Source organism: Bombina bombina, chromosome 6 (genome assembly GCF_027579735.1).
Source record: "Bombina bombina isolate aBomBom1 chromosome 6, aBomBom1.pri, whole genome shotgun sequence".
Lineage (NCBI taxonomy): Eukaryota > Metazoa > Chordata > Amphibia > Anura > Bombinatoridae > Bombina > Bombina bombina.
Genome location: NC_069504.1, coordinates 818444514 through 818467799, shown reverse-complemented (window position 1 = coordinate 818467799; position 23286 = coordinate 818444514). Strand labels below are relative to the sequence as shown.

The 23286-nt window shown below is 48.3% G+C and overlaps 1 long non-coding RNA gene across 1 annotated transcript in view; it reads right to left on the bottom strand.

Annotated features, from left to right (window-relative positions):
• Nucleotides 1-23057, bottom strand: part of LOC128662282 (uncharacterized) — a 68466-nt gene extending 45409 nt beyond the window's left edge. The window contains exons 1-2 of the long non-coding RNA XR_008402739.1: nt 23039-23057; nt 18965-19018 (exon numbers count right to left, since the gene is read on the bottom strand). This is a non-coding gene — a long non-coding RNA (uncharacterized LOC128662282). The remainder of the gene's footprint in view (nt 1-18964; nt 19019-23038) is intronic.
• Nucleotides 23058-23286: the final 229 nt, after the last annotated feature.

The following is a 23286-nucleotide window of genomic DNA, read 5'->3' as shown; positions in this document are numbered from 1 at the left end:
CCGGCCGGTGCGCGAGACCCATTCAAACGGAAGCCACCTCACAAGACTGCTGCCAACAAGGGCCCCTAAGGGAGCCAAGGGTAGTCACGGCCGGTGCGGGAGGCCCCTGAAATGAAAGCAAGAAAACTAAGCAGCAGCACAAACCAGGGCGCAGTCCCGGCCGGTGCGCGAGACCCATTCAAACGGAAGCCACCTCACCAGACTGCTGCCAACAAGGCCCCCTAAGGGAGCCAAGGGTAGTCACGGCCGGTGCGGGAGGCCCCTGAAATGAAAGCAAGAAAACTAAGCAGCAGCACAAACCAGGGCGCAGTCCCGGCCGGTGCGCGAGACCCATTCAAACGGAAGCCACCTCACAAGACTGCTGCCAACAAGGCCCCTAAGGGAGCCAAGGGTAGTCACGGCCGGTGCGGGAGGCCCCTGAAATGAAAGCAAGAACACTAAGCAGCAGCACAAACCAGGGCGCAGTCCCGGCCGGTGCGCGAGACCCATTCAAACGGAAGCCACCTCACAAGACTGCTGCCAACAAGGCCCCTAAGGGAGCCAAGGGTAGTCACGGCCGGTGCGGGAGGCCCCTGAAATGAAAGCAAGAAAACTAAGCAGCAGCACAAACCAGGGCGCAGTCCCGGCCGGTGCGCGAGACCCATTCAAACGGAAGCCACCTCACCAGACTGCTGCCAACAAGGCCCCTAAGGGAGCCAAGGGTAGTCACGGCCGGTGCGGGAGGCCCCTGAAATGAAAGCAAGAACACTAAGCAGCAGCACAAACCAGGGCGCAGTCCCGGCCGGTGCGCGAGACCCATTCAAACGGAAGCCACCTCACAAGACTGCTGCCAACAAGGCCCCTAAGGGAGCCAAGGGTAGTCACGGCCGGTGCGGGAGGCCCCTGAAATGAAAGCAAGAAAACTAAGCAGCAGCACAAACCAGGGCGCAGTCCCGGCCGGTGCGCGAGACCCATTCAAACGGAAGCCACCTCACAAGACTGCTGCCAACAAGGCCCCTAAGGGAGCCAAGGGTAGTCACGGCCGGTGCGGGAGGCCCCTGAAATGAAAGCAAGAAAACTAAGCAGCAGCACAAACCAGGGCGCAGTCCCGGCCGGTGCGCGAGACCCATTCAAACGGAAGCCACCTCACAAGACTGCTGCCAACAAGGCCCCTAAGGGAGCCAAGGGTAGTCACGGCCGGTGCGGGAGGCCCCTGAAATGAAAGCAAGAAAACTAAGCAGCAGCACAAACCAGGGCGCAGTCCCGGCCGGTGCGCGAGACCCATTCAAACGGAAGCCACCTCACAAGACTGCTGCCAACAAGGCCCCTAAGGGAGCCAAGGGTAGTCACGGCCGGTGCGGGAGGCCCCTGAAATGAAAGCAAGAAAACTAAGCAGCAGCACAAACCAGGGCGCAGTCCCGGCCGGTGCGCGAGACCCATTCAAACGGAAGCCACCTCACAAGACTGCTGCCAACAAGGCCCCTAAGGGAGCCAAGGGTAGTCACGGCCGGTGCGGGAGGCCCCTGAAATGAAAGCAAGAAAACTAAGCAGCAGCACAAACCAGGGCGCAGTCCCGGCCGGTGCGCGAGACCCATTCAAACGGAAGCCACCTCACAAGACTGCTGCCAACAAGGCCCCTAAGGGAGCCAAGGGTAGTCACGGCCGGTGCGGGAGGCCCCTGAAATGAAAGCAAGAAAACTAAGCAGCAGCACAAACCAGGGCGCAGTCCCGGCCGGTGCGCGAGACCCATTCAAACGGAAGCCACCTCACAAGACTGCTGCCAACAAGGCCCCTAAGGGAGCCAAGGGTAGTCACGGCCGGTGCGGGAGGCCCCTGAAATGAAAGCAAGAAAACTAAGCAGCAGCACAAACCAGGGCGCAGTCCCGGCCGGTGCGCGAGACCCATTCAAACGGAAGCCACCTCACAAGACTGCTGCCAACAAGGCCCCCTAAGGGAGCCAAGGGTAGTCACGGCCGGTGCGGGAGGCCCCTGAAATGAAAGCAAGAAAACTAAGCAGCAGCACAAACCAGGGCGCAGTCCCGGCCGGTGCGCGAGACCCATTCAAACGGAAGCCACCTCACAAGACTGCTGCCAACAAGGCCCCTAAGGGAGCCAAGGGTAGTCACGGCCGGTGCGGGAGGCCCCTGAAATGAAAGCAAGAAAACTAAGCAGCAGCACAAACCAGGGCGCAGTCCCGGCCGGTGCGCGAGACCCATTCAAACGGAAGCCACCTCACAAGACTGCTGCCAACAAGGCCCCTAAGGGAGCCAAGGGTAGTCACGGCCGGTGCGGGAGGCCCCTGAAATGAAAGCAAGAAAACTAAGCAGCAGCACAAACCAGGGCGCAGTCCCGGCCGGTGCGCGAGACCCATTCAAACGGAAGCCACCTCACAAGACTGCTGCCAACAAGGCCCCTAAGGGAGCCAAGGGTAGTCACGGCCGGTGCGGGAGGCCCCTGAAATGAAAGCAAGAAAACTAAGCAGCAGCACAAACCAGGGCGCAGTCCCGGCCGGTGCGCGAGACCCATTCAAACGGAAGCCACCTCACAAGACTGCTGCCAACAAGGCCCCTAAGGGAGCCAAGGGTAGTCACGGCCGGTGCGGGAGGCCCCTGAAATGAAAGCAAGAAAACTAAGCAGCAGCACAAACCAGGGCGCAGTCCCGGCCGGTGCGCGAGACCCATTCAAACGGAAGCCACCTCACAAGACTGCTGCCAACAAGGCCCCTAAGGGAGCCAAGGGTAGTCACGGCCGGTGCGGGAGGCCCCTGAAATGAAAGCAAGAAAACTAAGCAGCAGCACAAACCAGGGCGCAGTCCCGGCCGGTGCGCGAGACCCATTCAAACGGAAGCCACCTCACAAGACTGCTGCCAACAAGGGCCCCTAAGGGAGCCAAGGGTAGTCACGGCCGGTGCGGTAGGCCCCTGAAATGAAAGCAAGAAAACTAAGCAGCAGCACAAACCAGGGCGCAGTCCCGGCCGGTGCGCGAGACCCATTCAAACGGAAGCCACCTCACAAGACTGCTGCCAACAAGGCCCCTAAGGGAGCCAAGGGTAGTCACGGCCGGTGCGGGAGGCCCCTGAAATGAAAGCAAGAAAACTAAGCAGCAGCACAAACCAGGGCGCAGTCCCGGCCGGTGCGCGAGACCCATTCAAACGGAAGCCACCTCACAAGACTGCTGCCAACAAGGCCCCTAAGGGAGCCAAGGGTAGTCACGGCCGGTGCGGGAGGCCCCTGAAATGAAAGCAAGAAAACTAAGCAGCAGCACAAACCAGGGCGCAGTCCCGGCCGGTGCGCGAGACCCATTCAAACGGAAGCCACCTCACAAGACTGCTGCCAACAAGGCCCCTAAGGGAGCCAAGGGTAGTCACGGCCGGTGCGGGAGGCCCCTGAAATGAAAGCAAGAAAACTAAGCAGCAGCACAAACCAGGGCGCAGTCCCGGCCGGTGCGCGAGACCCATTCAAACGGAAGCCACCTCACAAGACTGCTGCCAACAAGGCCCCTAAGGGAGCCAAGGGTAGTCACGGCCGGTGCGGGAGGCCCCTGAAATGAAAGCAAGAAAACTAAGCAGCAGCACAAACCAGGGCGCAGTCCCGGCCGGTGCGCGAGACCCATTCAAACGGAAGCCACCTCACAAGACTGCTGCCAACAAGGCCCCTAAGGGAGCCAAGGGTAGTCACGGCCGGTGCGGGAGGCCCCTGAAATGAAAGCAAGAAAACTAAGCAGCAGCACAAACCAGGGCGCAGTCCCGGCCGGTGCGCGAGACCCATTCAAACGGAAGCCACCTCACAAGACTGCTGCCAACAAGGCCCCTAAGGGAGCCAAGGGTAGTCACGGCCGGTGCGGGAGGCCCCTGAAATGAAAGCAAGAAAACTAAGCAGCAGCACAAACCAGGGCGCAGTCCCGGCCGGTGCGCGAGACCCATTCAAACGGAAGCCACCTCACAAGACTGCTGCCAACAAGGCCCCTAAGGGAGCCAAGGGTAGTCACGGCCGGTGCGGGAGGCCCCTGAAATGAAAGCAAGAAAACTAAGCAGCAGCACAAACCAGGGCGCAGTCCCGGCCGGTGCGCGAGACCCATTCAAACGGAAGCCACCTCACAAGACTGCTGCCAACAAGGCCCCTAAGGGAGCCAAGGGTAGTCACGGCCGGTGCGGGAGGCCCCTGAAATGAAAGCAAGAAAACTAAGCAGCAGCACAAACCAGGGCGCAGTCCCGGCCGGTGCGCGAGACCCATTCAAACGGAAGCCACCTCACAAGACTGCTGCCAACAAGGCCCCTAAGGGAGCCAAGGGTAGTCACGGCTGGTGCGGGAGGCCCCTGAAATGAAAGCAAGAAAACTAAGCAGCAGCACAAACCAGGGCGCAGTCCCGGCCGGTGCGCGAGACCCATTCAAACGGAAGCCACCTCACAAGACTGCTGCCAACAAGGCCCCTAAGGGAGCCAAGGGTAGTCACGGCCGGTGCGGGAGGCCCCTGAAATGAAAGCAAGAAAACTAAGCAGCAGCACAAACCAGGGCGCAGTCCCGGCCGGTGCGCGAGACCCATTCAAACGGAAGCCACCTCACAAGACTGCTGCCAACAAGGCCCCTAAGGGAGCCAAGGGTAGTCACGGCCGGTGCGGGAGGCCCCTGAAATGAAAGCAAGAAAACTAAGCAGCAGCACAAACCAGGGCGCAGTCCCGGCCGGTGCGCGAGACCCATTCAAACGGAAGCCACCTCACAAGACTGCTGCCAACAAGGCCCCTAAGGGAGCCAAGGGTAGTCACGGCCGGTGCGGGAGGCCCCTGAAATGAAAGCAAGAAAACTAAGCAGCAGCACAAACCAGGGCGCAGTCCCGGCCGGTGCGCGAGACCCATTCAAACGGAAGCCACCTCACAAGACTGCTGCCAACAAGGCCCCTAAGGGAGCCAAGGGTAGTCACGGCCGGTGCGGGAGGCCCCTGAAATGAAAGCAAGAAAACTAAGCAGCAGCACAAACCAGGGCGCAGTCCCGGCCGGTGCGCGAGACCCATTCAAACGGAAGCCACCTCACAAGACTGCTGCCAACAAGGCCCCTAAGGGAGCCAAGGGTAGTCACGGCCGGTGCGGGAGGCCCCTGAAATGAAAGCAAGAAAACTAAGCAGCAGCACAAACCAGGGCGCAGTCCCGGCCGGTGCGCGAGACCCATTCAAACGGAAGCCACCTCACAAGACTGCTGCCAACAAGGCCCCTAAGGGAGCCAAGGGTAGTCACGGCCGGTGCGGGAGGCCCCTGAAATGAAAGCAAGAAAACTAAGCAGCAGCACAAACCAGGGCGCAGTCCCGGCCGGTGCGCGAGACCCATTCAAACGGAAGCCACCTCACAAGACTGCTGCCAACAAGGCCCCTAAGGGAGCCAAGGGTAGTCACGGCCGGTGCGGGAGGCCCCTGAAATGAAAGCAAGAAAACTAAGCAGCAGCACAAACCAGGGCGCAGTCCCGGCCGGTGCGCGAGACCCATTCAAACGGAAGCCACCTCACAAGACTGCTGCCAACAAGGCCCCTAAGGGAGCCAAGGGTAGTCACGGCCGGTGCGGGAGGCCCCTGAAATGAAAGCAAGAAAACTAAGCAGCAGCACAAACCAGGGCGCAGTCCCGGCCGGTGCGCAAGACCCATTCAAACGGAAGCCACCTCACAAGACTGCTGCCAACAAGGCCCCTAAGGGAGCCAAGGGTAGTCACGGCCGGTGCGGGAGGCCCCTGAAATGAAAGCAAGAAAACTAAGCAGCAGCACAAACCAGGGCGCAGTCCCGGCCGGTGCGCGAGACCCATTCAAACGGAAGCCACCTCACAAGACTGCTGCCAACAAGGCCCCTAAGGGAGCCAAGGGTAGTCACGGCCGGTGCGGGAGGCCCCTGAAATGAAAGCAAGAAAACTAAGCAGCAGCACAAACCAGGGCGCAGTCCCGGCCGGTGCGCGAGACCCATTCAAACGGAAGCCACCTCACAAGACTGCTGCCAACAAGGCCCCTAAGGGAGCCAAGGGTAGTCACGGCCGGTGCGGGAGGCCCCTGAAATGAAAGCAAGAAAACTAAGCAGCAGCACAAACCAGGGCGCAGTCCCGGCCGGTGCGCGAGACCCATTCAAACGGAAGCCACCTCACAAGACTGCTGCCAACAAGGCCCCTAAGGGAGCCAAGGGTAGTCACGGCCGGTGCGGGAGGCCCCTGAAATGAAAGCAAGAAAACTAAGCAGCAGCACAAACCAGGGCGCAGTCCCGGCCGGTGCGCGAGACCCATTCAAACGGAAGCCACCTCACAAGACTGCTGCCAACAAGGCCCCTAAGGGAGCCAAGGGTAGTCACGGCCGGTGCGGGAGGCCCCTGAAATGAAAGCAAGAAAACTAAGCAGCAGCACAAACCAGGGCGCAGTCCCGGCCGGTGCGCGAGACCCATTCAAACGGAAGCCACCTCACAAGACTGCTGCCAACAAGGCCCCTAAGGGAGCCAAGGGTAGTCACGGCCGGTGCGGGAGGCCCCTGAAATGAAAGCAAGAAAACTAAGCAGCAGCACAAACCAGGGCGCAGTCCCGGCCGGTGCGCGAGACCCATTCAAACGGAAGCCACCTCACAAGACTGCTGCCAACAAGGCCCCTAAGGGAGCCAAGGGTAGTCACGGCCGGTGCGGGAGGCCCCTGAAATGAAAGCAAGAAAACTAAGCAGCAGCACAAACCAGGGCGCAGTCCCGGCCGGTGCGCGAGACCCATTCAAACGGAAGCCACCTCACAAGACTGCTGCCAACAAGGCCCCTAAGGGAGCCAAGGGTAGTCACGGCCGGTGCGGGAGGCCCCTGAAATGAAAGCAAGAAAACTAAGCAGCAGCACAAACCAGGGCGCAGTCCCGGCCGGTGCGCGAGACCCATTCAAACGGAAGCCACCTCACAAGACTGCTGCCAACAAGGCCCCTAAGGGAGCCAAGGGTAGTCACGGCCGGTGCGGGAGGCCCCTGAAATGAAAGCAAGAAAACTAAGCAGCAGCACAAACCAGGGCGCAGTCCCGGCCGGTGCGCGAGACCCATTCAAACGGAAGCCACCTCACAAGACTGCTGCCAACAAGGCCCCTAAGGGAGCCAAGGGTAGTCACGGCCGGTGCGGGAGGCCCCTGAAATGAAAGCAAGAAAACTAAGCAGCAGCACAAACCAGGGCGCAGTCCCGGCCGGTGCGCGAGACCCATTCAAACGGAAGCCACCTCACAAGACTGCTGCCAACAAGGCCCCTAAGGGAGCCAAGGGTAGTCACGGCCGGTGCGGGAGGCCCCTGAAATGAAAGCAAGAAAACTAAGCAGCAGCACAAACCAGGGCGCAGTCCCGGCCGGTGCGCGAGACCCATTCAAACGGAAGCCACCTCACAAGACTGCTGCCAACAAGGCCCCTAAGGGAGCCAAGGGTAGTCACGGCCGGTGCGGGAGGCCCCTGAAATGAAAGCAAGAAAACTAAGCAGCAGCACAAACCAGGGCGCAGTCCCGGCCGGTGCGCGAGACCCATTCAAACGGAAGCCACCTCACAAGACTGCTGCCAACAAGGCCCCTAAGGGAGCCAAGGGTAGTCACGGCCGGTGCGGGAGGCCCCTGAAATGAAAGCAAGAAAACTAAGCAGCAGCACAAACCAGGGCGCAGTCCCGGCCGGTGCGCGAGACCCATTCAAACGGAAGCCACCTCACAAGACTGCTGCCAACAAGGCCCCTAAGGGAGCCAAGGGTAGTCACGGCCGGTGCGGGAGGCCCCTGAAATGAAAGCAAGAAAACTAAGCAGCAGCACAAACCAGGGCGCAGTCCCGGCCGGTGCGCGAGACCCATTCAAACGGAAGCCACCTCACAAGACTGCTGCCAACAAGGCCCCTAAGGGAGCCAAGGGTAGTCACGGCCGGTGCGGGAGGCCCCTGAAATGAAAGCAAGAAAACTAAGCAGCAGCACAAACCAGGGCGCAGTCCCGGCCGGTGCGCGAGACCCATTCAAACGGAAGCCACCTCACAAGACTGCTGCCAACAAGGCCCCTAAGGGAGCCAAGGGTAGTCACGGCCGGTGCGGGAGGCCCCTGAAATGAAAGCAAGAAAACTAAGCAGCAGCACAAACCAGGGCGCAGTCCCGGCCGGTGCGCGAGACCCATTCAAACGGAAGCCACCTCACAAGACTGCTGCCAACAAGGCCCCTAAGGGAGCCAAGGGTAGTCACGGCCGGTGCGGGAGGCCCCTGAAATGAAAGCAAGAAAACTAAGCAGCAGCACAAACCAGGGCGCAGTCCCGCCGGTGCGCGAGACCCATTCAAACGGAAGCCACCTCACAAGACTGCTGCCAACAAGGCCCCTAAGGGAGCCAAGGGTAGTCACGGCCGGTGCGGGAGGCCCCTGAAATGAAAGCAAGAAAACTAAGCAGCAGCACAAACCAGGGCGCAGTCCCGGCCGGTGCGCGAGACCCATTCAAACGGAAGCCACCTCACAAGACTGCTGCCAACAAGGCCCCTAAGGGAGCCAAGGGTAGTCACGGCCGGTGCGGGAGGCCCCTGAAATGAAAGCAAGAAAACTAAGCAGCAGCACAAACCAGGGCGCAGTCCCGGCCGGTGCGCGAGACCCATTCAAACGGAAGCCACCTCACAAGACTGCTGCCAACAAGGCCCCTAAGGGAGCCAAGGGTAGTCACGGCCGGTGCGGGAGGCCCCTGAAATGAAAGCAAGAAAACTAAGCAGCAGCACAAACCAGGGCGCAGTCCCGGCCGGTGCGCGAGACCCATTCAAACGGAAGCCACCTCACAAGACTGCTGCCAACAAGGCCCCTAAGGGAGCCAAGGGTAGTCACGGCCGGTGCGGGAGGCCCCTGAAATGAAAGCAAGAAAACTAAGCAGCAGCACAAACCAGGGCGCAGTCCCGGCCGGTGCGCGAGACCCATTCAAACGGAAGCCACCTCACAAGACTGCTGCCAACACGGGCCCCTAAGGGAGCCAAGGGTAGTCACGGCCGGTGCGGGAGGCCCCTGAAATGAAAGCAAGAAAACTAAGCAGCAGCACAAACCAGGGCGCAGTCCCGGCCGGTGCGCGAGACCCATTCAAACGGAAGCCACCTCACAAGACTGCTGCCAACAAGGCCCCTAAGGGAGCCAAGGGTAGTCACGGCCGGTGCGGGAGGCCCCTGAAATGAAAGCAAGAAAACTAAGCAGCAGCACAAACCAGGGCGCAGTCCCGGCCGGTGCGCGAGACCCATTCAAACGGAAGCCACCTCACAAGACTGCTGCCAACAAGGGCCCCTAAGGGAGCCAAGGGTAGTCACGGCCGGTGCGGGAGGCCCCTGAAATGAAAGCAAGAAAACTAAGCAGCAGCACAAACCAGGGCGCAGTCCCGGCCGGTGCGCGAGACCCATTCAAACGGAAGCCACCTCACAAGACTGCTGCCAACAGGGCCCCTAAGGGAGCCAAGGGTAGTCACGGCCGGTGCGGGAGGCCCCTGAAATGAAAGCAAGAAAACTAAGCAGCAGCACAAACCAGGGCGCAGTCCCGGCCGGTGCGCGAGACCCATTCAAACGGAAGCCACCTCACAAGACTGCTGCCAACAGGGCCCCTAAGGGAGCCAAGGGTAGTCACGGCCGGTGCGGGAGGCCCCTGAAATGAAAGCAAGAAAACTAAGCAGCAGCACAAACCAGGGCGCAGTCCCGGCCGGTGCGCGAGACCCATTCAAACGGAAGCCACCTCACAAGACTGCTGCCAACAGGGCCCCTAAGGGAGCCAAGGGTAGTCACGGCCGGTGCGGGAGGCCCCTGAAATGAAAGCAAGAAAACTAAGCAGCAGCACAAACCAGGGCGCAGTCCCGGCCGGTGCGCGAGACCCATTCAAACGGAAGCCACCTCACAAGACTGCTGCCAACAGGGCCCCTAAGGGAGCCAAGGGTAGTCACGGCCGGTGCGGGAGGCCCCTGAAATGAAAGCAAGAAAACTAAGCAGCAGCACAAATCAGGGCGCAGTCCCGGCCGGTGCGCGAGACCCATTCAAACGGAAGCCACCTCACAAGACTGCTGCCAACAAGGCCCCCTAAGGGAGCCAAGGGTAGTCACGGCCGGTGCGGGAGGCCCCTGAAATGAAAGCAAGAAAACTAAGCAGCAGCACAAACCAGGGCGCAGTCCCGGCCGGTGCGCGAGACCCATTCAAACGGAAGCCACCTCACAAGACTGCTGCCAACAAGGCCCCTAAGGGAGCCAAGGGTAGTCACGGCCGGTGCGGGAGGCCCCTGAAATGAAAGCAAGAAAACTAAGCAGCAGCACAAACCAGGGCGCAGTCCCGGCCGGTGCGCGAGACCCATTCAAACGGAAGCCACCTCACAAGACTGCTGCCAACAAGGCCCCTAAGGGAGCCAAGGGTAGTCACGGCCGGTGCGGGAGGCCCCTGAAATGAAAGCAAGAAAACTAAGCAGCAGCACAAACCAGGGCGCAGTCCCGGCCGGTGCGCGAGACCCATTCAAACGGAAGCCACCTCACAAGACTGCTGCCAACAAGGCCCCTAAGGGAGCCAAGGGTAGTCACGGCCGGTGCGGGAGGCCCCTGAAATGAAAGCAAGAAAACTAAGCAGCAGCACAAACCAGGGCGCAGTCCCGGCCGGTGCGCGAGACCCATTCAAACGGAAGCCACCTCACAAGACTGCTGCCAACAAGGCCCCTAAGGGAGCCAAGGGTAGTCACGGCCGGTGCGGGAGGCCCCTGAAATGAAAGCAAGAAAACTAAGCAGCAGCACAAACCAGGGCGCAGTCCCGGCCGGTGCGCGAGACCCATTCAAACGGAAGCCACCTCACAAGACTGCTGCCAACAAGGCCCCTAAGGGAGCCAAGGGTAGTCACGGCCGGTGCGGGAGGCCCCTGAAATGAAAGCAAGAAAACTAAGCAGCAGCACAAACCAGGGCGCAGTCCCGGCCGGTGCGCGAGACCCATTCAAACGGAAGCCACCTCACAAGACTGCTGCCAACAAGGCCCCTAAGGGAGCCAAGGGTAGTCACGGCCGGTGCGGGAGGCCCCTGAAATGAAAGCAAGAAAACTAAGCAGCAGCACAAACCAGGGCGCAGTCCCGGCCGGTGCGCGAGACCCATTCAAACGGAAGCCACCTCACAAGACTGCTGCCAACAAGGCCCCTAAGGGAGCCAAGGGTAGTCACGGCCGGTGCGGGAGGCCCCTGAAATGAAAGCAAGAAAACTAAGCAGCAGCACAAACCAGGGCGCAGTCCCGGCCGGTGCGCGAGACCCATTCAAACGGAAGCCACCTCACAAGACTGCTGCCAACAAGGCCCCTAAGGGAGCCAAGGGTAGTCACGGCCGGTGCGGGAGGCCCCTGAAATGAAAGCAAGAAAACTAAGCAGCAGCACAAACCAGGGCGCAGTCCCGGCCGGTGCGCGAGACCCATTCAAACGGAAGCCACCTCACAAGACTGCTGCCAACAAGGCCCCTAAGGGAGCCAAGGGTAGTCACGGCCGGTGCGGGAGGCCCCTGAAATGAAAGCAAGAAAACTAAGCAGCAGCACAAACCAGGGCGCAGTCCCGGCCGGTGCGCGAGACCCATTCAAACGGAAGCCACCTCACAAGACTGCTGCCAACAAGGCCCCTAAGGGAGCCAAGGGTAGTCACGGCCGGTGCGGGAGGCCCCTGAAATGAAAGCAAGAAAACTAAGCAGCAGCACAAACCAGGGCGCAGTCCCGGCCGGTGCGCGAGACCCATTCAAACGGAAGCCACCTCACAAGACTGCTGCCAACAAGGGCCCCTAAGGGAGCCAAGGGTAGTCACGGCCGGTGCGGGAGGCCCCTGAAATGAAAGCAAGAAAACTAAGCAGCAGCACAAACCAGGGCGCAGTCCCGGCCGGTGCGCGAGACCCATTCAAACGGAAGCCACCTCACAAGACTGCTGCCAACAAGGCCCCTAAGGGAGCCAAGGGTAGTCACGGCCGGTGCGGGAGGCCCCTGAAATGAAAGCAAGAAAACTAAGCAGCAGCACAAACCAGGGCGCAGTCCTGGCTGGTGTGCGAGACCCATTCAAACGGAAGCCACCTCACAAGACTGCTGCCAACAAGGCCCCTAAGGGAGCCAAGGGTAGTCACGGCCGGTGCGGGAGACCCCTGAAATTAAATGAAAAAAAAAAAATAACAACAAGAAAACAACCATCAGAAAAAAACCAGGGTGTAGTAGCATCTGGTGCGCAAGACCGATTAAACCTATGACCTTTTCACCACACTGTTGCAAATAAAGCTCAGAAGAAAGCCAGAGGTAGGCAAAGCCAGTATAGGAGACCACTGAAATAAAATTAAAAAGGAACCAAGCAGCAACACAAGCCTGAGTGTAGACCTGGCCAGTGAGTGAGGACTTTTCAATATAAGATACCTTCAAAGCTGCTGAAAATCAGGTCCCAAAGGATAGGTTGTCTTGGATGGTGTGAGGGACCCCTGAAGTGAATGGGGAAAAAAGAAAACAAAGCAACAGCACAACCACCGGTGTCCGTTAAAGCAGACGTGTTAAAGGACTTAACAGCTGATAAATATATATTTATCTAAATTCATTGCAGTTTAATGAATAAGATAAATTCTCCACTGAATTATGTCTTGCAAATACTTTACAGGCTATGGCAGCAGATTAGCAAAGTGTTTAATACTTAAGTGTTAAGTAACACAGCATCAACCATATGCAGCCTGTTTCGCTATATTGGGACTCTCATTTAAATCAATATGGTTGATGCTGATGTATTTGAGTATTTCATCTTTTGCTATAGGGCTGCCTTTCAGATTGATAAGTGTATACGTTGTTTGCTCTACTTAATGCAGTGGAGAGATGATGAGCCCCAAATAGGCCAAACAGGCTGTCTATGGTTGGTGTTGTTGTTTGACTCAAGTATTCATTTTAACACTGTAAATTAGGAGGATGAGAAATTGTGTTATCAGTCACAGAACTAGCAAAGAGCTTTAAGGCTTAAATCAATGCTTGAGTCAAATAACTTAACACCTACACCATACTGATGAGCCCCAAAAAGGGCGAAACAACCTGACTATAGCTTGTTGTGTTGATGATGGTTTTCATATATGCAGTTTCACTCAATCTTTATCCCTTCTAGTGTGAGAATAACATTTTCAATGCTGGATTTGAGAACAAGACTAATATTAATAGAATGAGAAACAACAAAATTAGTTTTAAAGATCATTTAACATTAACAATATAACAATAATCAAATTTAACTGACTTATGTACTATTTATTAGAGATTTATTTTGTGATGAATTAAATATAATACTTACTTAAATTTAGACCTGTATCGATGTCCAGTACTGCTGCAAAATAGATACACATCCAAGTGTTTTTTTGCTGTCGCTATTGAAAGTGGAGAAATGCATTTGCTAGGCAAGCAGAAAAGAGTCAAGGAATGAGTCTTGGTTCTTTGCCTCTTCACCAGCTGGTGATTACATGAAAATAAACATGTCGGCCAGCTTCCTGCTGATTATAATTATAACCAATGGGGGAAAGAGCATAAAGACAATGTTTATACTGCATAGTTGTTGAAGAACAAGCTCTCCCAGTTCAATAATCCTATTAGAGATTAGTGAGCATGAATACATATAGTAGAGCTATTAAAGAGCTGCAAACCCCAAAAAGTTAAAAGCTTTGCAGAGAACAAAATAAAACCCAATGATTCCTCATAGAAGTCTATTAATTATTTAAAATTTTTTCCATAACTAAGTTTAATTAAAATATATTTGGTTTCACACTTCTACCCAACCACTGTCTGGAATGCGTGCCACCATGTTCTGTGCAGAACTAATTGTGGCTGGATGATTAATTCCCTACATCACAACTGTGCATGCAAGCTCTCTACCGTGACACAGCAACATTTAGAGCATTACTACTATGATTATATTTTTTAATCTATGGAAATCCAAGCAATGCACAAAGGAGATGTGCCTGAATCCACTGAAAATGTGTTTATTGGTAACATGCAGGAAGACATCTCTATTCACATTGAAAGTGGATTTTAGTTCATCCTCTCTGTGAAGACACTTGCCCTATTCCTGATCCCTTTCTTACATCTGCAATAAATAAACACTAAGCACTAATGCCAACATTCTAACTGATACTTAGTGCAGATGATGACTGGTCACTGTACCTTTATCGTAAGGAGCAATTCTGAATAAGAAAAAAATATGCAGAAGCTCACTATGCAGAATGCTGTGATTAGAGTAGCCCACAAAAAGATTTACCCCTTATTTTAATAGCAGGTTACAACCGGAATTCTTGCTATATTGTTGTAAGTATATATAATTAAAAAAATATATAATCATTTTATATACATTTATTAGTTTGTAACTACAAATGCAAAGTGACCTGACACTTTAACGCATTGAGGGTGAGTTTTTTTTTTAAAGCAAAGAATCAGAAAAAGGTGCCATACCAAATACAAGATGTACCATTTTAGAACTTGAGATACATAGCTGCAGATACAGACTTTAACAGTTATCAAAACTAAAAAGAGATGTTTGGCCTTAGCTGACTTAGCTAAAGATTTTATTTCATTTTTTTCATGTATAATTTTAATTTTTGTATATACTTTAAGTAAATGTTTAAAAAAATGATGTAAAATAGTGATGCAATGGTTATCTGGTGCAATTAATGTAAAGTTATAATAAATAAATAAATACATAATTATTTGCAAAAGTTGTTGAGCCCCTGCCCGAGATTTGATTGGAGAGTTGTGTAATATAGTCCCATGTGCATACTAGGAAGTTTCAGAATAAAGGAAGAGAACAGTAAATGCTAAAGATTTATTCTTTCCATCACCAGGACACAATAACCACCTGCTACATCTGGCAAGTGTGCGGTTGCAGCAACAGTCAGGTGGAGTTCACTAGAGGTAATTTCTGGTTATGGAACTGAGCCGTAAATTTAAAATGGCCTTTTAGACTTGGTCACAGTGAAGTAACTTTATTAAGCAGGAACTGTTAATGTACAGTATCACAGGTTTGACTCAAAGATTATAAAACTGGTTACCTGTGAACAGATAATGTATGCAGCATGCAGTCACACTGGAGGAAAAAAATATTTTAGGACACAAAAAGCAGACGAACGCTAGTTCCAGTAAAGTAAGCAGACTCATAGAAACTCAGAAAACTTACAAATACTTTTGAGACTGACAAGAGACTGGATACCCATATATTGTTGTTACTGATAGGGCACACAGGTACACAGTAGGCATGCTGGTAACTGAATACGCAACTACACTGTGACATGCCAGTAACTGGATACTCAAGTACACTGTGGCTACAGGAGACAGGATAAGTAAATAATACAGTATTAGGAACATACATACTTAGCAAGTTAGCCTAGTTAAAGGGAAAGTCAACACCAGAATTTTTATTGTTTAAAAAGATAGATAATACCTTTATTACCTATTCCCCAGTTTTGCATAACCAACATAGTTATAATAATGCACATTTTATGTCTGTAAATACCTTGTATCTAAGCCTCTGCAGACTGCCCCCTTATATCAGTTCTTTTGACAGATGTGCATTTTAGCCAATCAGTGCTCACTGCTCGGTATATTTTTGTGCGTGAGCTCAATGTTATCTATATGAAACACATGAACTAATGCCCTCTAGTGATAACAAACTGTCAAAATGCATTTAGATTAGAGGCGACCTTTAAGATCTAAGAAATTAGCATATAAACCTCCTAGGTTTAGCTTTCAACTAAGAATACCAAAATAACAAAGCAAAATTGTTGATAAAGGAAATTGGAAAGTTGTTTAAAATGACATGCCCTATTTGAACCATAAAAGTTTTTTTGGGCCTTGACCACTTTAACATATGATAATCAGAAAATATAACATTAAAAATGTTATGAGCTGCTTATTCTATTTTCTTTATTTTATATTTTTAACCAAACATTTCCTTTTCTTTTACTGAACCCTTCTCTGAAACTGCAGATAATAAGTTACACAAACATATAACTTTGTTTTGGCTTTTCTCATATCTAAATATCTTAAAATCAAGGCCTCTTTGTCTAGTATTATTTTTCCAACCCAATTAGCCTCTGGCCAAATTCCGAGAAAGCATATCTTACTAATTCTAACATAGGGAACCTGTATTTTTTAGCAACCACTAATCACATGAGATTTATTAGCCAATTGTTATCAGCCAATTAGCTCTCTGCTTTGTAAGGAACTGTAATAGTATAAAAATGCATGTAGATGAAAATGTGTTAGTCTTGCGTTGTTGTGTTTTGTGCTGGGACTCTGATGCAACAATGTAATAAAGATAACCTCTCCTGAGGTGAGCCCTTGTTTGTTTAATATCTGGTCTGGACCTCTTTATTACTGCACATGAGACAAGCTCACTCACGACAAAATGTTATAAGAAAATGTAAATATTTGCTCACTAGTAGGCAAATGAGAATGTTAATGTAATATAGTAATAAATACAGGAAAATGAGAGAACAGAGGGGCGCCTCATGTGTGCATTAGCTGATGCTAAGTCTGATAAACGCGTTGCATTACATGTAACCATTGCTTGTTACTGGTTTTAATATTGTTTTAAATAAACTAACTTGTTTTACACAAGCTCTGGTTCAGCACCTTCTTGAGCAGTATTTTACTGTTCCTGACTATTTTTGGAAACCAATATACACCGTGTGTGGCAGGATACCCCTCCACTGGTCAATCTGCACCTGGAGAGGGTTAGCCGGTACACCCGAAGTTACCAGCCAGCTTCTACTAGTACATAAGTGTACTTGGGCAGAATGTGAGTACCCATTTTGCATTGCCTGTTTGATTTATTCTGACAAACTGATGCACACATGAGGCGCCCCTCTGTTCTCTCATTTTCCTGTAGCTACTTCCGGACAAGTCTGTGAGGAGGAGAGCAGCTTTTATCCTGTGCCCCATTCAGAAAGTGGGACTATCTGATTATACTGGAATTACCACACCCTAATCTAAACCAATAACCCAATTGGGACTTTTTGTTGGGACTGTTGCAATCCACGACCATTAGATCTTATGGTTTGATCTTATGGTCTGATGAATATGCTATATTAACATTTGTCTTTATCAATGTTTTTTAAAAAAAATAATTGTATTAAGTATACATAAAATTATATTGGTATATAGAGCATTAGAGTGCCCCCTCAAACTCTGGTATTTATCATTTTTATATTAATAAATAGCTTGTTAGATCGAGACTATATACACAAATATTTTATATCCAATAATTAGTTTAAGGCCATAAATAAATTACTAATATCAGTGTAATGTATTAAGCAGTAACTTGCCAAAGGAGATTCAGAAATAAAATGCACTTAAAAGAAAAATACATTAGTTTAGTTTATTTTTTTATATACTAAAATTATTTAGTAAGACCAAGAATAAATGAGTCTACTAAGTAATAGCAAACAAGGTTTAAATATTTATACATGGCGCATCCAGACACACATATGACAATGGTAGTAGCAGCTGCATCCCTTGCACCCCTAGCACTTCTGTCTATACTTAAACAAACAGACAAACCTCCCCTAGCAAATGTAACCCAACGTGTATACTCCTCAGCATCTCTGTTTACCCATTCACTCTTATTATCCTCTCCTGGGCTTCCCAGAGTTGCTAATTGGAAGGTAAATGAAATCATTTTACTTATTTAGAAAGTGAAATAAAACATCATATAACCATTAATTCAAGTACAGCGCACTTTTGGAAAAGTAATATTTAAAGGGATAGTCAACACTAAAATGGTTTTTGTTTAAAAAGTTAGATAATGCCTTTACTACCCATTACACAGCTTTGCACAACCAACATCGTTAAATTAATATACTTCATAACATTTAAACCTCTAAATGTCTGCCTGTTTATAAGCCACTATAGACAGCCTCTTAATCACATGCTTTTTATTTGCTTTTCACAACAGGAGACTGCTAGTTCATGTGGGCCATATAGATAACATTGTGCTCACACCCGTGGGTTCTTCACAACACAGCTAAAATGCAAGTCAATAGATAATAAATAAAAAGTCATGTGATCAGGGGGCTGTCAAAAGAGGCTTAGATAGAAGGTAATCACAGATTTTAAAAGTATAATAATATAACCATGTTCACTGTGCAAAACGGGGGAATGGGTAATAAAGGGATTATCTATCTTTTAAAACAAGAAAAGTTTTTAGTTGACTGTCCCTTTAACTTAAAAGGGCATTTTAGTCTAAATACACATAGGTCTATGCACCAATCGCCAGCTTTGTAGGCTTTAAACAACTAGAAAAGGAATTGTATCAATGTGTAAAATATGTATGGCTGGTGGTTTTTCTAATTACAGTATATTTGGAACTCGGAACAAATATAACAGGGCCACAAAGCCCCAGTAACATTTAGACTAGAATGTCCGTTTAGCTTGTATTTAAAATATCACTTGCTAAAAGCTAAAGCCAAAAGCTACCAACCGTGTGTAACAGTGTTGGTTAATTAAACGGACAGGCTAGACCCAATACTTATTCTTTATTACTTATTGTTCCATACCAGACAAGCATCTTGCAATGGGCTCCACATCTATAAGTTTGTAACAATGACATGAAACTTTTAAATGATCATTATTTGTTAGCAGCTGAAAATGGCCGCCAATCTTTGAACCACAGCTTTCTTCTTGTCCCGTTAGCTGTTCTCTTGTATGACAGTTTAGTGGTGCACGTTTAATATCTTTTAGTTAGCTATTACAAATTACACATGCACAAACTAGCTTGTGCAAGTAGGAAAACTTATTCACGAGTCGGTCATGATTGGAGAAACTTAACATATCAAAATACACATGCAATTGGTGGGCGGGGTTTGGTAGCCATTTTCAACTCCTAAAAAACTATGAACATTTAAATGTTTCATGTACTTCTTACAATCGTATAGATGTGGAACCCATTGCAAGATGCTTGGATTGTATATAACAATATATAATCAAAATTATGTATTGGGTCTAGACTGTTCCTTTAAGACAAAATGCTGTGCTAGCCGGACAGATTTTATGAACTTACCTGTTAAAGCTCATCAGCTGCTCAGTCATTGGGCAAGTGACTCACCACTACAATCTGGAATTAAACATAAAAATGTTAACAATTAATAGTCACATTACGTTACCAAACCAGCTCTCTTTTATTAGAATCTGAAGGCACTATATGACTTACTATTATTTACAATTATTCAAAATCTAATAGCAAGATACAAGGATAACAATAACTATATACCCCTTAAAAAGACAGGGACTTCAGCACTTGTAAAAAATTACAAATTACATACATACACATATAAAATTACATACATTACAAACCTAAATACATACACCTATACACATACACATACACACATGCATATATATATATATATATATATATATATATATAAAACACACACCTACATACATACATATACACCTATACACATACACACATGCATATATATATATATATATAAAACACACACCTACATACATACAAAATTACATACATACACACCTACATACATAAATACATACATATACACCTATATACATACATATACCTACATGTACAATATACATACACATACATACATATACCTACATACATATACATACATTGATACACCTACATACATACATGCACATTTATATACGTACATACACACATATATCCAAACACATACAAATACACACATACATTTACACCTCTCAGCCCTTCCCAGTCCAACACCTTGTCATATACCATATGTTTTTTTATTTCACTGTTAAAACATTTATTTCAATATAAAAACTTTATTTTACATTTAAAATTAATATTACAAATAAATAAATGAATAAATATATATACAGTAAATATATTGAACAAAAAACAAGCACTCTTTGGTCTTTTTAAAATTAATCTTTTACTGTGAAAAGGAGTCTGAGGAAGGGGATAATTTGTCCCCGAAACGTCACTACTTTTCACAGTAAAGGATTAATTTTAAAAAGACCAGAGAGTGCAAGTTTTTTGTTCTGCTGTACTCACTCTGCACTAGCACCCTGACAGTTGTTTTATTGAGTGAGAGTATATATATATATATATTATATATATATATATATATATATATATATATGAAATACTTTGATACATTATACATGTGTTTTGTTATGTATATATTCTAGCCTTAAAGGGATAGAAAAGTCAAAATTAAACTTGCATAATGCAGAAAGAGCATATAATTGTAAGACACTTTTAAATTCACTTCTATTATCAAATGTGCTTTGTTCTCTTGGTATCCATTGTTGCAAAATAATACGCACATATCAAACACTAGTGGGAGCTGGAAGCGGATTGGTGCCTGTACACATTAGTCTCTTGTGATTGGCTAACTAGATGTGTTCAGCTAGCTGCCAGTAGTGCAAAGCTGTTCCTTCAGCAAAGGATAACAAGAGAATGAAGAAAATTTGATAACAGAAGTAAACTGGAAAGTCATTTAAAATTGTATGTTCTATCCAAATCATGAAAGAATTTTTGGCGTTTCCTGTACCTTTAATACTTTACTTTTCCAGCACTATTGTGTGTTGCATTTGAGCACAACACATATCTCGAGAAAGAGATAGAGAGGGCACCACATAGCGTGATATTGTTTCAAAAGGAGTGATACAAAAGCAGAGAGGTAATGCGCTTACCAATAACTGTGGTACTGTGCTGTGACCAGTACAATCTCGCCTGCTAGCACTTAAATCAGTGGCTAGTACACTGTCAGACAGGATCCTTCTGACAGTGTACTAGCCACTGATTTAAGTGCTAGCAGGCGAGTCCCAGGAAGGATCCTTCTGACAGTGTACTAGCCACTGATTTAAGTGCTAGCAGGCGAGATTGTACTGGTCACAGCACAGTACCACAGTTATTGGTAAGCGCATTACCTCTTTGCTTTTGTATCACTCCTTTTGAAACAATATCACCCTATGTGGCGCCCTCTCTATCTCTTTCTCTAAACAGTTACATCTCCGCTCTCTGGGAATAAGAGGAGCTGCCTTCACAGAAACCTCGACGATCAAGATTACCACATACAAACGGACCGTTAATCATTTTTTCCACAGCCATCAGCCGAGTAAGATATACTCGATAAAGACTGAGTAACTATTTGCGAGAATATTATATGTCTAGGATTATATTTTCTTTTTTTATTGTATGTCTTTTATGTCTATAACAGCGCGCCTTTGTATCCCCTTATGAGATACTATACAACACATATCTCACCTTTTGTAATATGAACAATGATAGCGCACCCTGCTCTATCCATTAAAAGTATAGGTTGTGCTAAAAAACCATGTCATTGCATTAAGGTTCTCTTTTTATTCTTATTACCATTCCCTTGCAATACCAGGTTGTGTAATATTCTTAGAGGGGAGTGATATGGATAATGCACTCTGTGCTATCAATTACGCTACACTTGTAATCTACGCTATGATTGGCTGTAGCACAATGTAAAGGTTTAATTTAGTTGCTTCAATAAAAACTAATGGCTCCTTTTGGAAGGTCACAATGATTCGCCAGGTAAGGAGCTTCTTAACCCCATTCACAATATCACTGATACCTAAGTCATACAAGTACCAGTGTAACTGCCTGATATTCCTAACTGTAATTTGCCTTAACCACAATTATCCTTAAAGGGACATTAAACCCAACATTTTTCTTCCATGATTCAGATAGAGCAGTGTTTTTCAACCAGTGTGCCGTGGCACACTAGTGTGCCGTGAGAGATCCTCAGGTGTGCCACGGCAGACTGACAACAGTGTGACATATTTTTTAAACTTTGCTTGTATTTTACTCCCAGTGCAGGGGTAGTTTGTATGAGGCATGGCATAACAGCACAATACATACAGTATGTGTGTGTTTGTGTGTATATATATATATATATATATATATATATATATGCTGTATTAGGCTACAATGTGTGATTTTTTTTAAAATTTTGGGATGGTGGTGTGCCACAGGATTTTTTAATGTAAAAAAGTGTGCCACGGCAAAAAAAAGGTTAAAAATCACTGAGATAGAGAATAAAATTTTAAAAAATATCCCAAATGACTTCTTTTATCTAATTTGCTTCATTCTTTAGATATCCTTTGTGGAATAACTAGAAATGCACATGGGTGAGCCAATCACACAAGGCATCTATCTGCAGCCACCAATCAGCAGCTACTGAGCCTATCTAGATATGCTTTTCAGCAAAGGATATAAAAAGAATTAAGCACATTAGAAAATAGAAGTAAATTAGAAAGTAGTTTAAAATTGCATGCTCTTTCTAAATCATAAAAGACAAAATTTGTCTTTCATATCCATTTAATCCCCAACACAACTAAACCTAATTGTTACCCTGCCACTCAAATGCAAGTGTCCCTTATCACAACCCAACGCTACATCTGCTAGTATTCCTTATCACAACCCAGGTTTACAACTGCTAGTGTCCTTCATCACAATTAAGACTCACACGTTCAATTACTTGGCTTTCTATGCAATTAACATTCATTGCAACTTGTGCCAGATGCAAATATCTATATCTGTGATCCAGCTGCCCAAAACTATTAACACTAACTGTAAAATCACAACACAGCCCTCATCAAAAATGATCATGCTAGTGACCTGTCTTGCCAATATAATATATCTCTAGGGATATGTGTGTTGCTATACCCACCGCACATACCCCTAACAATTCAAAACCAGGACCTTTCCATTTAATCATGAGTATTCAAAATCAAAACTGACCCCTGGACTATTATACCGACCTAGAACCATTAAACTGAGTTGGCCCAACTATACAACCTCAAAGTCCCCTAACCTTTAAAATATAAAGAAGAAGACCACAACACCCAAAAACCCACACCCAAATCAGACCTAAGGTTAGATCCTACAACCCCATATCCACATCAAGGGTCCAATCGTAAACCAAACCCTGCATTCCCATTCACACATCCCACTTCTGATCAGATCCCTAACACTGCAACCCCATGCCCTAACCAGCGGTCTCATACCTTTGGGGGTCTCAAGGCCAGGTCACATTCACGTGACTCTGGTTCTCCTAGTAAGCAGTAAGTTGAAAACAGAAGATGAAAAAGGAAAACTACTTACCTGTCAAAGCATCCCCACTGCACTTCTAAGGCACCACTCTCTGTATTGTTTTCAATAACTACAAACACAGTGACTTTTTCCTCTCTCTCCATCTAAATTGTAAATAAAAAAAGTTATTGTCACTATTTTATAAAACATCACATTTCTAAAAAAGAAAATAAATAACGTCTAGAATAACGTATTTTAAACTTTCTCTTTGAAAGTCATTAGCTTGTTTTAACCATCAATAATAAAAAGATAATTACAGG